This window comes from Erinaceus europaeus, chromosome 9, assembly GCF_950295315.1.
Source record: "Erinaceus europaeus chromosome 9, mEriEur2.1, whole genome shotgun sequence".
In the NCBI taxonomy this organism is placed as follows: Eukaryota; Metazoa; Chordata; class Mammalia; order Eulipotyphla; family Erinaceidae; genus Erinaceus; species Erinaceus europaeus.
Window position 1 is genome coordinate 23,489,892 of NC_080170.1, and position 15,025 is coordinate 23,504,916.

The window sequence follows — 15,025 nt, forward strand, 5'->3', positions numbered from 1 at the left end:
GGGAGGTCTGGCTTCTGTAATTGCTTCTCCACTGGATATGGGCATTGACAGGTGATTCATACCCCTAGCCTGTTTTTATCTTTCCCTAGTGGGGCAGGGCTCTGGGGAGGTGAGGTTCCAGGACACATTGGTGAGGTCCTTTGGATGTCAGGCTAGCGACTCGAGAGAGAGATGACCCAGGAACCAAGCACGTGGTGGCGAGGTGATTAAAATCTTTATTCATCCGGACACCCCAGAGTTGGGCAGTAGCACACCTGGTTAAGGCATGTGACACAAATTGCAATGGCCAATGTCAGCCTCCCAGCCTGCCTGCACTCTCTGACCCACCAGAAAAATGGAAGAGCCAAGGCGGACATGGAAGTGGCTTGACAATACCATACATGGTTAGGAAAGAGGCGGAGACAGGTGAAAGGGGGCTGGGCAAGGTAGGGACTTTCTTGGCAACTGTTGCTAGGGGTTTAACTGGTAGGATTAATAATACCCTGCGGTCTTGAGGGTAGCAAAAGAATATATTAAATGCACAGAATGGGTGGGGGAATAGGGTGGAGGCCTTAGGTAATTTGTTAGACAAAACAGAAGATTGATATGTAGATAATAAAAGGACAGGCCATAGTATCAAGGAATGCAGGGTGGAGCAGGGGGAGCTGGCTTAATGTTTTAAGGAATGCTGGGCTCCTGAAGGCAGAAAAATGCAGGGTGCTTTGTGAGGCAGGGAGTCTGATAAGATGAGGCAAACCTTTGGGGTCCTTGTAGCCTTCCTCGCCCAACCTCTCAGTAGAGAGAAAGACTTTCAAGATAGATGCACCCCTCAGGTCAAGCCTTGTCAAGCTCTACCACATCCTCACAATTTCCCTACACTTTGTCAGGGGAAGTCAGGTTGGCATCATGGTAGCATCTGCAACTTGGTGGCTGAAAAGCATTAAGATATAAAGCAGAACAAATTGTTTAATAATTAGGAACCTAAGGCAAGAATATAGAAGAGGATATTTGAGGTCTTCATGTTGGAGGAAGCTAGGAAGTCTATTTTAGGTATATTCCAAGGGGCTCATGACTTTACTGATTTTTGCCTGAGCCTGACAGTTAACATGCAGGTGGGCTAAAAGTATCATCTGGGAAGATGGTGTCAGAGTTGAGAATAGGACTAGAAAGCTGGATCAGGGCAGAGAGAAACTCCCAGATGTGGGAGTTTATAAAGTAAATAAATACAGTTAGCTGTAAGCCCCATTATCTGACCTAAGGCCCATGTCTATTCATATTTAGCACAGGAGCCTGTGTAACCTCTGCATCCCTGTCAGTCTGAGCTTGCTTTCCATGGTCACAGATAGGAACATTCTAGGCCACACTCATTTCAGGATCAGTCTTCCTCAGATAGCAGAGTATGTTGACCCAACTTCCCTTCGGATAGTAGGGCAATTTCCATTTTGTAAGTAAATGTAGATTAAGAAGTCTATTCATTTCCAAGCAGTCTTTGGTAGTTCTTCAATTATCTTTTCCAAAGATTGTATGGTGTTTATTTTGACTTTGTATTTCTTCTTGGGTTGATTTTGGTTGTATATATTTTCTACAGATTTTTTTAAAACACTGTCATAAGCTTATTACTACTATTTGCTTTGGGAGTTTTTGACATTGCAAATCAATTTAATTGAGGTATAATTGGCCTCTTGTAAACTGTATCTCTATATCTAGCTCAAGTATATAGTTCGATGAGTTACAACAAAGGTATACACTCATATATTTCTACTGACACAATAAACATATAGAACATTCTCATCAGCCCAGAAAAATTCCTTAACTCTTTTGCAGGAACCCTACCTCCTGGCCCTGAGTGGCCAAAACCCTGCTATCTGCCTATTATAGTCATGGAAATGGAATCACATAATTTTCTTGCAATTCGTTTTGACAGTCTTCATGAGAGTAACTCATGTTGTCATATGTAGCTGAAGTTCATCTCTTGTCTTTCTCTCTTTCTTTCTTTCTTTCTTTCTTTCTTTCTTTCTTTCTTTCTTTTTTTTTTCCTCCAGGGTTATTGCTGGGCTCAGTGCCTGCACCACAAATCCACCCTCCTGGAGGCCATTTTTTCCCCCTTTTGTTGCCCTTGTTTTTGTAGTCTCGTTGTGGTCATTATTATTGCCATCGTTGATGTTGTTTGTTGTTGGATAGGACAGAGAGAAATGGAGAGAGGAGGGGAAGACAGAGAGGAGGAGAGAAAGATAGACACCTGCAGACCTGCTTCACTGCCCGTGAAGTGACTCCCCCGCAGGTGGGGAGCCTGGGCTCGAACCGGGATCCTTATGCCAGTCCTTGTGCTTTGTGCCACATGCGCTTAACCCACTGCACCACCGCCCGACCCCCTCTCTCTTTCTTTTTTGCCACCAGGATTATTGTTGGAGCTCAATGCTGGTACTAGGAATCAACCTATTCCCACCCCTCCCAAGTTCATTTCTTTATATCGCCAAGGAGCATTCCATTAGAAGAACCTGTTGCAAATTAAACTCAAAACAAAACGGGGTTAGGTTGGGGGTTGCTGCTGCTCGTAGAAGGCTTCACTGCAGGAGTTGGGAACTGGTTTAATCAATACACGGTTTACTAGGGTGAAACAGGTAAAAGGCAAAATAAGCAATTATCATCAAGGGTTAAGCATACACTAGGTCTATAAAGTCTGAATATGGTTATCAAAGTTTAGTCCCATAAGATAAACTATTATAAGCTCTGGTAAAGGTTGCTCATGGCTGTAGAGGGATCTAAAACTTTACTGGCTAGCAGAGTCACACATGTTCAGTTCCCAGGAGAAGTAGACATGGCAGACGGACGCCTGGAGCTAAGATGCTAAGAGGCATCTGACCAGGAGAAGAAGCCGCAGCCAAAGAGACCCCAGAATTCCTGCTGCTGTCCTTTTAAGTCTATTCAGCCTACCCACAATGCATTGCACACCAGCACAGTCTGGATTCACCTACAGTCCACCATGCGCCTGCACAGATCACTGCAGATTCTGTTAGCCTTCTGTCGCCAAGGCTGATGTCAGCACTGTGTCGGGGCATACAGCATTACCACAGAACCAACCACCTAGGTTTACCATTTTCCTGCTCTTTTTAGCTTTTTATTTGTGTATGTACAGAATATGTGTCAGGTACTTACTACTAGCTAGAAAATTACCACAAAGCATAGGAATTTGAAGCCAGAGACTTTGTTATTACAGTTTCTGTGGATGGATATTTGAGGCTAACTGAGCTGAAACGTCTGTGTCAAAGGCTGTAACTCACTGTTCAGAAGGTGTTAGCCTGGCTGCTTGCTCCCAAACTCATGATGTTTGGAAGGACTCATTCTTATGGGAGACTGAAGGGAGAACATCAGTTCCTCCCTGGATGTTGGTCAGAGTATTTCCTCATTTCTCATTGTGGAGACATGTGAGTTTTTTTTTTCCTCTAGAGTTATTGCTGGGGCTCAGTGCCCTGGAAGCCATCTTTTTTCATTTTATTTGGCAGGACAGAGAAACTGAGAGGGAAGAGGAGCTAGAGAGGGGGCAGAGAAAGATAGACACCTGCAGACCTGCTTACCACTCGTGAAGATTGCCCTCTACAGGTGGGGAGTGAGGGCTTGAACCTGGATCCTTGCACTTAGTACTATGTATGCTTAACCGTGTGTGCCACAGCCTGCCCCCTGAGACATGTGGGCTACTTTAGAGGGAAGCTCAGGACATGGCCATTGGGTTTATCAGAGTGTTCAAAGAAGAGAGCAAGAGAAAGCAAATAATATGGACACTCATCTTTCTGTTACCCAGTCTTAGAAGGGAGGGTTGACTCATTGCTTTTGCCATGTATTCTGGTAGAAGTGAGTCACTAAGTTCACCCCACACTCAAAGGGGGAAAGATATTACATGAAGATATTTATTCTAGGAGGAGGGAATCATTAGGACCCTTGCTAGAAGCTCTCTACTGTAGTAAATAATTGCCCTGAACACTGGCATGCAAGTCTTGTGTGGACACATCTTTATTGCTTTTGGGTAAATACCTAGGAATAGAACAGCCAGGTCACCCTGACATTCTTTTATTCCCTTGCTTTCTCTAGTGGTTGTAACATATCACACTCCCACTGCAAGCCAAGAGACTTCCTGACACTCCACAAATCTGGCAATACATCCTATTGGGAGTCTTTTGGTTTCTTTTTTCTTTTTATTGGAGATTAAATAATGGTCTTCAAGATTATAAGATTACACTGGTATAATTCCATACCACACCCACCATTAAAATTCTGTGTCCCTCCCATGATAACTATGATAAAGTTCTACTGTGAGTCTTTTTAATTTCAGTCACTCTAATGATGTAAAATGGTATAGCCCCTCTTACTTTAATTTGTTGAGCATCTTTTTATGTACTTCTGTATGTCTTTTCTAGTAAGACATTTGAATATATATTTTACCGATTAAAATTATTTATTTATTTATTTATTGGAATGAAAGAGAGATCTAGAGCATCACTCTGACCCATGTGAAGCTGGAGATTGAACGCAAAAACTCATGTTTGAGTCTAACTCTATTCATTGTGCTACCTCCTGGGCCACTGACCATTTTCTATATGGTTGGTTTCTTTGTGAAAATGACCAAAGCCAATATATTGAGTCTTAGGTGGGTGTTAGAAAACTTGCTTCTGGGGGGCTGGGTGATGGCGCAATGGGTTAAGCGTACATGGCACGAAGAACAAGGACTTGCATAAGGATTCTGGTTCGAGGTCCCGGCTCCCCACCTGTGTTGGTCTGCTTCTAATCCTGTTTATAAGACCATCTGTTTTGATCATCACTTTAGGTTAGCTTGTATTGCTTAATGCTGTGGTCTATTTACATAATCATTGTTTTAATACTTTTAATCCCCACTGGTTCGCACTCTTTTTCCACTCTGCCCCCTCTTCTGGTCACACCCTGTTTTCCACCATTTAGTCCCCATTGGTTTGCACTCTTTTAGCTCCACCCCCTATCCTACGTACTTCCTCTTCCTGACACTTCCGCCTCAGGAGATATAAAGGACAGTATTTTCTAATGAATAGAGATTAGATTGTTGAACTTTATCCCCGCTCATCAATAAAGATTGAACTGCGTTCCGGCTCAGCTATGAGTCCCTGGTCCTCTCTCTCCAGCCCATGAAGCTAGACCGGCACACCTGCAGGAGGATCGCTTCACAGGCCGTGAAGCAGGTCTGCAGGTGTCTATCTTTCTCTCCTTCTCTCTGTCTTCCTCTCCTCTCTCGATTTCTCTCTGTCCTATCAAACAACAACTGCAATACAACAACAACAATAAACAACAAGGGCAACAAAAAGGGAAAAAATAGCCACTATGAGCAGTGGATTAATAGTGCAGACACTGAGTCCTAGCGATAACCCTGGGGGGAAAAACAAACTTACTTCCACCTCACTCTGCTCAGCTAGTCTATTGAAATGAAATGTTGTTGCAAGCTAAATTAAGTTTAATTGCTGAGTTGGAAGTTCTGCTCCAGAGAGACCTGTTACATAAAATATGCTAAAGACTCTAAAATCATTCTTCTTGGAAACAAAATCCCAATTTGAACCAGTAAGAAAATGTCTTCTCTTTTTCACTCAGTGTGTTAACATAGACCTCACTAGGACCACGACAACCATGATCTTACTGTAAAAATACTATATATTTAAGGTCCAAACTGTTGTACTGACTGTATGATGTTGACTGCATCTATAATAGGGGTGTGTGTGTGTGTGTGTGTGTGTGTGTGTGTGTGTACATGCATTTACACAGATGAATATATGTGTGTTGTTTGCTTTGGGGTATTTTTAAGAACAGAATGGCTCCCCAGGCCTGGAAGAATTATCTATGCTATTACCCTATGGATACAAGACTTGTTCTGCATTTTAATGCCATGGCCTTGAAGGCAGCCCCTTGAACCACTAGAGCACATAGCAGAAGGCCTTAGTCTAAAATGAGGAGGCAGCTACCTTTGGGCTACTCATCTAGCCAGAGGTCAAATCCTGGAGTCTTTCACTGACTCATGGGTTTCTATCAGGCAATTACTTCTGTGTCACAGTTTACCCCACTATAAAACAGCAGGATCAAGCCCAAGGGTCTGAGGAGTTATCCAATGAATGTGTCTGAAATCCTTAATTTAGAGGTGGGATAACCTAGTTTGTGTAAAGGATAAAAGATAGTTTTGCTTGACTGGTCTGATTTTTATTTTGGCTTTGTCATCATTAAGCCACAGGCCATTTTATATTTTTTCACAGAACCATTTTATGTGTTTTAGTCACCCTTCATGAAAACATCATTAAGATGGACTAATGGGAGTAGGGCTGTAGTGCAGCGGGTTAAGCGCAGGTGGTGCAAAGCACAAGGACCGGCATAAGGATCCCGGTTCGAGCCCTGGCTCCCCATCTGCAGGGGAGTCTCTTCACAAGTGGTGAAGCAAGTCTGTAGGTGTCCATCTTTCTCTCCCCCTCTCTGTTTTCCCCCTCCTCTCTCCATCTCTCTCTGTCCTATCCAACAACAATGACAACAATAATAACTACAACAATAAAACAACAAGGGCAACAAAAGGGAATAAATAAATAAAATAAATATTAAAAAAAGAGAATAGTTTGGAAGGAGGAGGAGGGAGAAAGAAGAAGGGGGCGTGGGGAGGGGGGGTCCCAGAAGCTAAGGTAGGTAAGAGAATACTTCAGAAATGAGAAGGGCAGACTGACCTGGAAGTGTTAGTTTCCTACAGGGTAGCTATACTTGACTTTCTGGAACCTCCTAGAATCGCCAGGTAACAGCTGGCTGAGAAGTTCAGATCCTCTGGTCAAATGCTTCCTTGGACTGGGCACATGAGGAGATCCAGAAGTATTCATTTTCTTATTTATTTATTTATTTGTTTTATTGCTACCAGGATTCTTTCTGGGGCTTGGTGCTGCCACTATGAATCCGCTGCTACTGGTGGCCATTCTCTCTGTCTGTCTCTCTGTCTCTCTTTCTTCCTTCCTTTTCTTTTATTTGATGGGTGAAACTGCACATTGCCTGGGCCTACCAAAACAAACAAACAAACAAACAAATGCAAGCCTTGGTTAGTGCACTGCTTTGTCATGTGTGTAACCCAGGTTTGAGCCTGGCCTCCACTACACTGAAGGAAGCAATGGTGCTGTGCTCTCATAAATAAATAAATGAACAAACGAACGTTTGCTCCCCACAATGCCTCAGCATTTCTCTAGATGCCTGTGGTCTGTCCTCAAAGAATATGTTATTGTCATGAAAGGATGGACACTGGGTCTTTTATCCCACTTTAGAGTCTTCTACAATCAAAATGTGTCCCTCTGGTGCAAGGCATTCCATTTCTGGAAAGGTCTTTGCTCTAGTAGCACAATTTTATTTCAGCCTTGGGACTGGGAAGGTAACTCCACTGGTACAGCTTGAGATTCACATGCCTGAGGACCCTGATTCGAAGCCCCAGAGCCCCATGTACTAGGGTGGTGCTCTGGCTTCTCTCTCACATGAATTTCTGTCTATGTCATGTACAATTTAAAAATGTTAAATGTTCCTTGAGAAACCAAGTGAGCTGCTGAGCTGGTTGCCATACTGTCTCTTCTACATCAGTGCCCTCATGCCAGCTTCACTCAGCTTGTTTTGATTTTGAGTCCCTTAATAGAAGAGGGAGGGGGAGGGGGAGGGGGGAGGGGAAGAGGGAGAGAGAGAGAATGAGAGAGAGAGAGAGAGAGAGAACCCATTGTACTCACTTATTCTACTAAGTTCAGGGAGAATTCAAGGACTTATGTTGGCAGCTAGACTCTGGGGGCAACTAGCCAAGCCCCACCAGACCCCTCTGGTCCAGTGTGACTCTGGGCTTATCCTGTAAACACTCTGCAGGAGATGACACTTTTCTCTCTCATGGCTGATGTAGGACGTATTCTCTCTCTCCTCTTTCAAGTCCCTTCTACATCTGCTATACAAACTCCATCTTTTCCTGAGGCTTCCTGGAACTAAAATCCTTGCTTGAATGCTGTCTTCTGGGGACAGTAGTCTACAGCACCAGCCAATCTACTCCCCCCACGCCCACTCCCCCCTCCCCTCCCATCCCAAGGAAAGAGAGACTTGTGCATATTAGAGTTGCCCTGGAGGGCTGGCCAGGTCTGTAATATCCTTTTCCAATGGGGGGGGTCTCTTTGGCCTGGAGAATGGATGACACCCCTGTTATTCACAGCCACTCTCTTAATCAAGAGGTCCCTATCACAGTTTCCTGCCAGCTTTGTTCCATTCTTGACCTCTGTAACAAGCTTTCCTATTTTTTTTCTCTCTCTCAGATAAGAACTCATGACACATACATTTGTAAGCAAAGGTTTCTTTTAAAGTATCAATCTTGTTTTAATTAGAACTAGTATAGATGTTGGTTAAATTGAGATACACTTCAAAAATTATTATTATTATTTGTTATTTTTAACAGGGCATTACTCAGCTCTGGATGATAGTGGTGTGTGTGTGTGTTGGGAGGTAGGGGGATTGAACCTGGGACCTTGGAGCCTCAGAAAAGAGAGTGCTTGCATAACCATTATGCTGTCTTTCCTGCCCATTATTTATTTAATTTTATGAGAGGGAGAAAACAGAGCAACATTCAGCTCTGGCATGTGATAATGCCAGTGATTGAACCTGGGGCTACTGCAGCCTCCGGCATGCCAGGCCTATGCTCTGAAGCTGAGCTCCCTCTCTGACTTGCAAAGCACCCTCTTGAGAAAAAAATCCTGTGATACTGTCAACTAAGAAATCAATCCACAGGAAAGTGATTTTTAGTACTGACAAGGGAGATTTAAAATGTAACAATGGTTTCTTTTGTATTTAAAATATGAAGCAGAGAGGAGGGAAGTGATTCAATAGGAAGACTTGCCTACGGGAGGTTCCTGGTTCAGTCCATCACACTGCAAGTGCTGGAGAGGTGTTCTCTTTCTTTCTTTCTTTCTTTCCATAATAAAATACATCTTTAATGATTTTCTATTTAATGCGATTATAATAGCATTATCTGGTCACTATACCATTTTGATATATATATATATATATATATATATATATATATATATATTTAAGTTGAATAATTAGATACTGGAGGATAGATAGCATAATGGTTATGCAAAAAGACTCTCGTGCCTGAGGCTCCAAAGTCCCAGGTTCAGTCCCCTGTACCACCATAAGCCAGAGATGAGATGTGCTCTGGTTAAAAAAAAAAAAAAAGATACTGTATTAATGGCCTGAATCTTTTGCATTCCATCTTACATTAAATCAGTGCCTTTGATGAGTAATAGTCTTGTGAGAGCCCTAACACTGTCTGTGCTTTTCTTGAGTCAAGTAAGTTGTGGTCCATAAAATTTTAGTTTTCATACAGTGAACTGCAAAAGTTAAAAAAATATATATTTAAAATTCTTATTAAATTTAATGCTTTAAAAAATAAAATATGGGGGCTGGATGGTGGTGTTGTGTGGCACCATGCACAAGGATCCAGTTTCGAGTCCCCTCTTCCCACATACAGTGGGAACACTGCAGGTGTCTATCTTTTTCTCTCCCTTTCTATCTCTCCCCCTCCCCTCTCAATTTCTCTCTGTTCTATTGAATAAAATAGGGGGAGGGGGAGGAAAAAAATGGCTGCCAGGAGGGATGGACTCATAGTGCTAGCACTGAGCTGCATGCCGCATAACCCTGGAGGCAAAACAAACAAACAAACAAACAAACATGTCCCACCTGCATGGGGAAAGCTTCACAAACAGTGAAATAGCACTCTGCCCCCCCCCTTTTCCCTCTCAATTTTTCTGTTTCTATTCAAAGTAAAAAAAAAAAAAAGAAAGAAATTATATGAGAAGTCAAAAACTAAATTATTAAAAAATATGTGAATTAGAGAGTAGTGACCTGGATTGGAAGGTAGAGATTGCCATTGTCATTGAGCTTGGAACTTGGGTGACTAGCTTCTTATAAGGATAAGGCCAGAAGGCCCCCCGACCCTGGTCAATGCTTGCTTGCTATTTGGACCACAAGATCTGGACCCAGAATTGTGGTCTGTTACTGCATATTCTAGAATTCAAAAATGGGGTGGGGGGGGCTGGGGACCCAAGTCTCTGTGGTAGAGCAGGATGACAGGTCAGTGGAGGGTGACATGTACTGACACCCAATTTGGGAGAATGCAGAAATGTGAAATGTGACAACAATGCTGTGAATCAACATTCTGTTCATAAGATGATACTGAAGTAGAAAAAATAAGGGGGGAGGTGGGCAGTAGTGCACTGGGTTAAGCGCACATAGTACAAAGTGTAAGAACCTGAGTAAGGATGCCAGCTTGAGCCCCTGGCTCCCCATCTGCAAGGGGGTTGCTTGACAATTGGTGAAGCAGGTCTGTCTTTCTCTCTCCTCTATTTTTCCTACCCCTCTCAATTTCTCTCTGACACACACACACACACACACACACACACACACACACACACACACACACACACCGGAAAAAATGGCCACAGGAGCAGGGGATTTGTAGTGTAGGCACCAAACCCCAGCAATAACCCTGGAGGCAAAAAACAAAAAAACAAAAACAAAAAAAAACTGGACTCAGAACCAGAGAAGACAGGGGAAACCCCTTAAGCCTTTTCTACCAGAGGATCTTTTACTTCTGTTCAAGTAGCCATTTTTAAAAAAATAAAATTTTTATTAATTTATTAATGAGAAAGATAGGAGGAAAGAAAGAACCAGACATCACTTTGGTCTATGTGTTACCAGAAATCAAACTCAGGACCTCATGCTTGAGAGTCCAAGGTTTTATCCACTGCACCACCTCCCGGACCACCCTCAAATAACCTTTTTGAAGAAAGAACAATTAGCAAACCTAACTCTCCCCAACATGTGCTCTGAGGCCCTCAAAATGCACTTCTGTTCTTCCTCTTTTTATCATTTTTCATTGGGGGGGGTGTTAATGGTTTACAGTATGGTTGATGCATGGGTACAATTTCTCATCTCCCTGTGACAGATGTCTGCAAAACATTCTCACCTCCAACTTAGTTGTGTCTCCGCTGTGCTTTCCCTCTACAAAGCTCCATGGCTATCAGATACTTGTGTTACCAGTTAGGCAGAGGCAATGTAGAAGTAATGCTTGTTTTTATTGCTGCTAAAAATAAGTCGAACATGCCACACCTCAAGATGACTAGGAAGCACAGAGGCTAATTGTATCTAATATTCTCTAATAAGAGCTAATTACTTCCTTCTCTTTTATTGCTTCTTTAGTTTCTGTAGCCTTTGTGTGTTACAGAAGTTTGGATATAAACATATCATGGGGCTTGGCTGGCAGAGTGCACCATGTGAAGCAAGATGGTTTGAAGAGGAAAAAAAAACACCTTTTTTTTTTCCCCACTGCTCCTGGCTGCCATTTCCCCCCTACTTTATTGGATAGGATAGAGAGAGATTGAGAGAGGAAGGGGAGATAGAAAGGGAGAGAGAAAGACACCTGCAGACGGGCTTCACCATTTGTGAAGTGTCCTCCCTGCAGGTAGGAAGCTAGGGGCTTGAACCCAGTTCCTTATGCTTGGTACTATGTGTGCTGAGCCAGGTGTGCCCCGTCCAGCCTCCCACCCCCAAAAAAACCTTTTAACAAGAACCTGAGAGAATAATGGGTCTAAAGTAGAATGAGGTGCACCTGTTGACTTCCACATTCCAAAGGATCACATAAGCTAAGACTTTAGTGCATTATTAAGAGATTTGAATATAATTACCAAAGTTGAAATAGTTAGGGGAGGCTGTGGTACTGCTTTTAAGCAAACTCAAAATTACCTCAAAATCCTCTTACTCCTCACTGACAGTTCGAACATTCTGTTCAGCAAAATCAACACAGATACCTTTAAGTGTTCAGCTACAAGGACTTCTTTCATACTTTTCTGTTTTTGCACTAGTAGAATATTTTTGTGTCACTTCTCTTTTTTAATTTTATTTATTATTGAATAGAGATAGAAAGAAATTGAGAGGGGAGAGGGAGATAGAGTTGGAGAGTGACACTCACCAGTTCTACTTCACCACTTGTGAAGATTTCCCCCTGCAGGTGGGGGCCTGGGGCTTGAACTTGGGTCCCTGCACACTGTAATGTGTGTGCTTAACCAGGTGTGCCAGTGCCTGGCCCCTTCCTTCTCAAAGAAGAAGCCATAGGAAGCTGGAATTTTAGGAATCCAAGGCTGTATCAAACAAGCACACAGAAGTGTTACTGTTAATTTTCAGTACATTCGATAGCTTACTGTGCACTGCAGATTTGAATTGTATGAAGCATAAAGTTACTTACTGAGAGCTAATCACATACCTGCATGCTAATCAATACAAAAACAATTTCTGGAGTTGAAAATCTGGTGAACCGAGTGCCAGCTGTTGGCACACCTGCTTAAGTGCACATAGTACTAAGAGCAAGGACCTGCTCAAGCGTCCAGGTTTGAGCCCCTGGCTCCCCTCCTGTAGGGGAGTTGCTTCACAGGGGAGTCGCTTCACAAGCGAACTGGGATCCTTAGCCTGTCCTTGCACTTCTTGCCACATGCGCTTAATGCTTAACCCGCTGCAATACCTCCAGACTCCTGGCTTTATGGATTTTATGTCCTAGTTTGAGTCACTTCATGTTCATTGTCATAACATTACTGGGTGCCTACTAAGGGCATGGCATTTGAGGGAACAATGTACTGTCACTTGTCTACCGAAGGAAAATATAAAATGCATTTATTGAGCACTTTAATTTTTTGTGCTTACGCACATTATGCACATTCTGTACTTATGTAACATTAACCAGTATCTTGTTTAGTACAGAAGGCACTGTATTAGCCTCATTTTATAGATGAAAAAATATGAAAGCTAAGTAGCTAAAATAATATAAAAATCTAATCTGTATCCCTAAAATCATAAAAAAAAAAAAGCAAATAGTATATGGACTGGAACCTAGGCATTCTTTTTATTTTTTAACTTTTATTTTATTTTACTGGGAGGCAGAAAGAATGAAAGAGATCACAGCACCAAAGCTTTCTTCAAAGCATTGGGGTTCGGCTCAAGCCTGGGTCTTACATGTAACACAGCAGTACACTATCTAAGTGAGCTATTTTGCTGGCTCAAACCTAGACATTCTAACTTTTTAAAAATTTTGTACCATATCACTATTCAACTCTGGCTTGTGGTGGTGCAGGGGATTGAACCTGAGACTTTGGAGGCTCAGGCATGAGGGTCTCTTTGCATAAATTATGCGATCTACTCCCACCCCAAACCTAGACATTCTAGATCTAACCCCTGTAGTCTTCTTTTTAAATGAAAGTAGTAGCACATGGTGGTGTTAATTTTTCAAATACATTTTATTATTGATCTAATAGTGGTTCACAGGATTTTAAAACTACAGAAATATAGTTCCACACTGCAATGACCATCAAAATTTTGTGTCTTCCTCCCTCCACCCATCACAGTTCTCACAAGGTCATAAGACAGTGTGCAGTTTGATTATTTTATTTCTTTATCTATGTTTTTTTTTGCAAGATCATGTGTTTCAATGCTCTATATTCCAGATGTGAGTGAAATAAGCTTTCACCTGATTACTCCACTAGTATAATTGCCTACAGTTTCACCCATTTTGCCCTGAAGGACACAATGTCATCTTTTTGTTTGCAGAGTAGTATTCCATCAATTGTATGTTCCATGGCTTCTTTTTAAATTTAGATATTTATTTATTGGATAGAAACAGAGAGAAATCAAGAGGGGAGGGGGAGATAGAGAGGGAGAGAAACCGAGAGAAACCTGCAGCCCAGCTTCACTGCTCACAAAGTTTTCCCCCTGCAGGTGGGGCCCAGGGTTTTGAACCCAGGATCTTGTGCATTGTGACATGTGTACCCAGCCAGGTGCACCACCTCCCGGCTCCTTCCGTAGTTTCATTATTTAGTCATCTGTTGATGGGCAATTAGGCCGCCACTCCTAATTAGGGAAGATGCAGCTACGAATATATGAATACATACATCCCTTTGAATTAATAATTTCATGTCCTTAGGATATTTGCCTAGGAGTCTAACTCGGGTAATTTTTTTAAAGTATTTATTTATCTTCTCTTTTTGTTACCCTTTTTTTTTATTGTTGTTGTAGTTATTATTGTTGTTATTGCTGTCATCGTTGTTGGGTAGGACAGAGAGAAATGGAGAGAGGAGGGGAAGACAGAGAGAGGGAAAGATAGATACCTCCAGACCTGCTTCACCGCCTGTGAAGTGACCCCCTGGCAGGTGGGGAGCCGGGGGCTCGAACCAAGATTCTTACAATGGTCCTTGTGCTAGGCACCATGTGCACTTAACCCACTGTGCTGCTGCCCGACTCCCAATCCTGGTAGTCTTTACCACTCAGCTATAAAGATTTTATAAAATACCAGTGGACTACAGATGACTTTTCTGAAAGCTAGTATTAACATATAAAGGCTTGAGAATAGGGTCTGTGGATTATCTTCTGAACAGTCAATTTATTCAACTATCTCTTTCTTCTTTTTTTTTTAGAACCTTTGTGATTCTTATTTACTTAGAAAGCATAGTCATTATCATTGCTAAGAGAGATGAAACATCAGTCCTCTTGTCTAGTCATTTTACAGAGCAGTAATGGCTGTAGCTATGATGCCTGTGAACTTTGAAGTCATGCTGATGTGGTGGAGATGACTCTAGTTCCAAAGTAAAATCAAGGTAGGCAAGATAAGGCCTGAGATAAGGCCTCAGAAACACGCTCATATATTGAAAAGAAGTTCGTATAGTTACAGTCGCTCAGGACCTCCTGCTATTAGAGATCCTTCTCATTTTAAAAACATATTCAGAGAATAGATCTGATGTCTAACATTCTTACCACCAAGAAATAGTTCAGAAAAAAGACACCAATAAGAGTCAACCACACAGATGCGATGCCAAAACACCAAAGACATTCCCCATCCACTTAGTAATAAATGTATCATAGAACTTGCCATGAGTCAAACCACTGACCTTTATCAAGTCTACTGCAGGGGATTTTCACAGATAACTCTAGTCATTATGAATAAGCCCAGTTAATG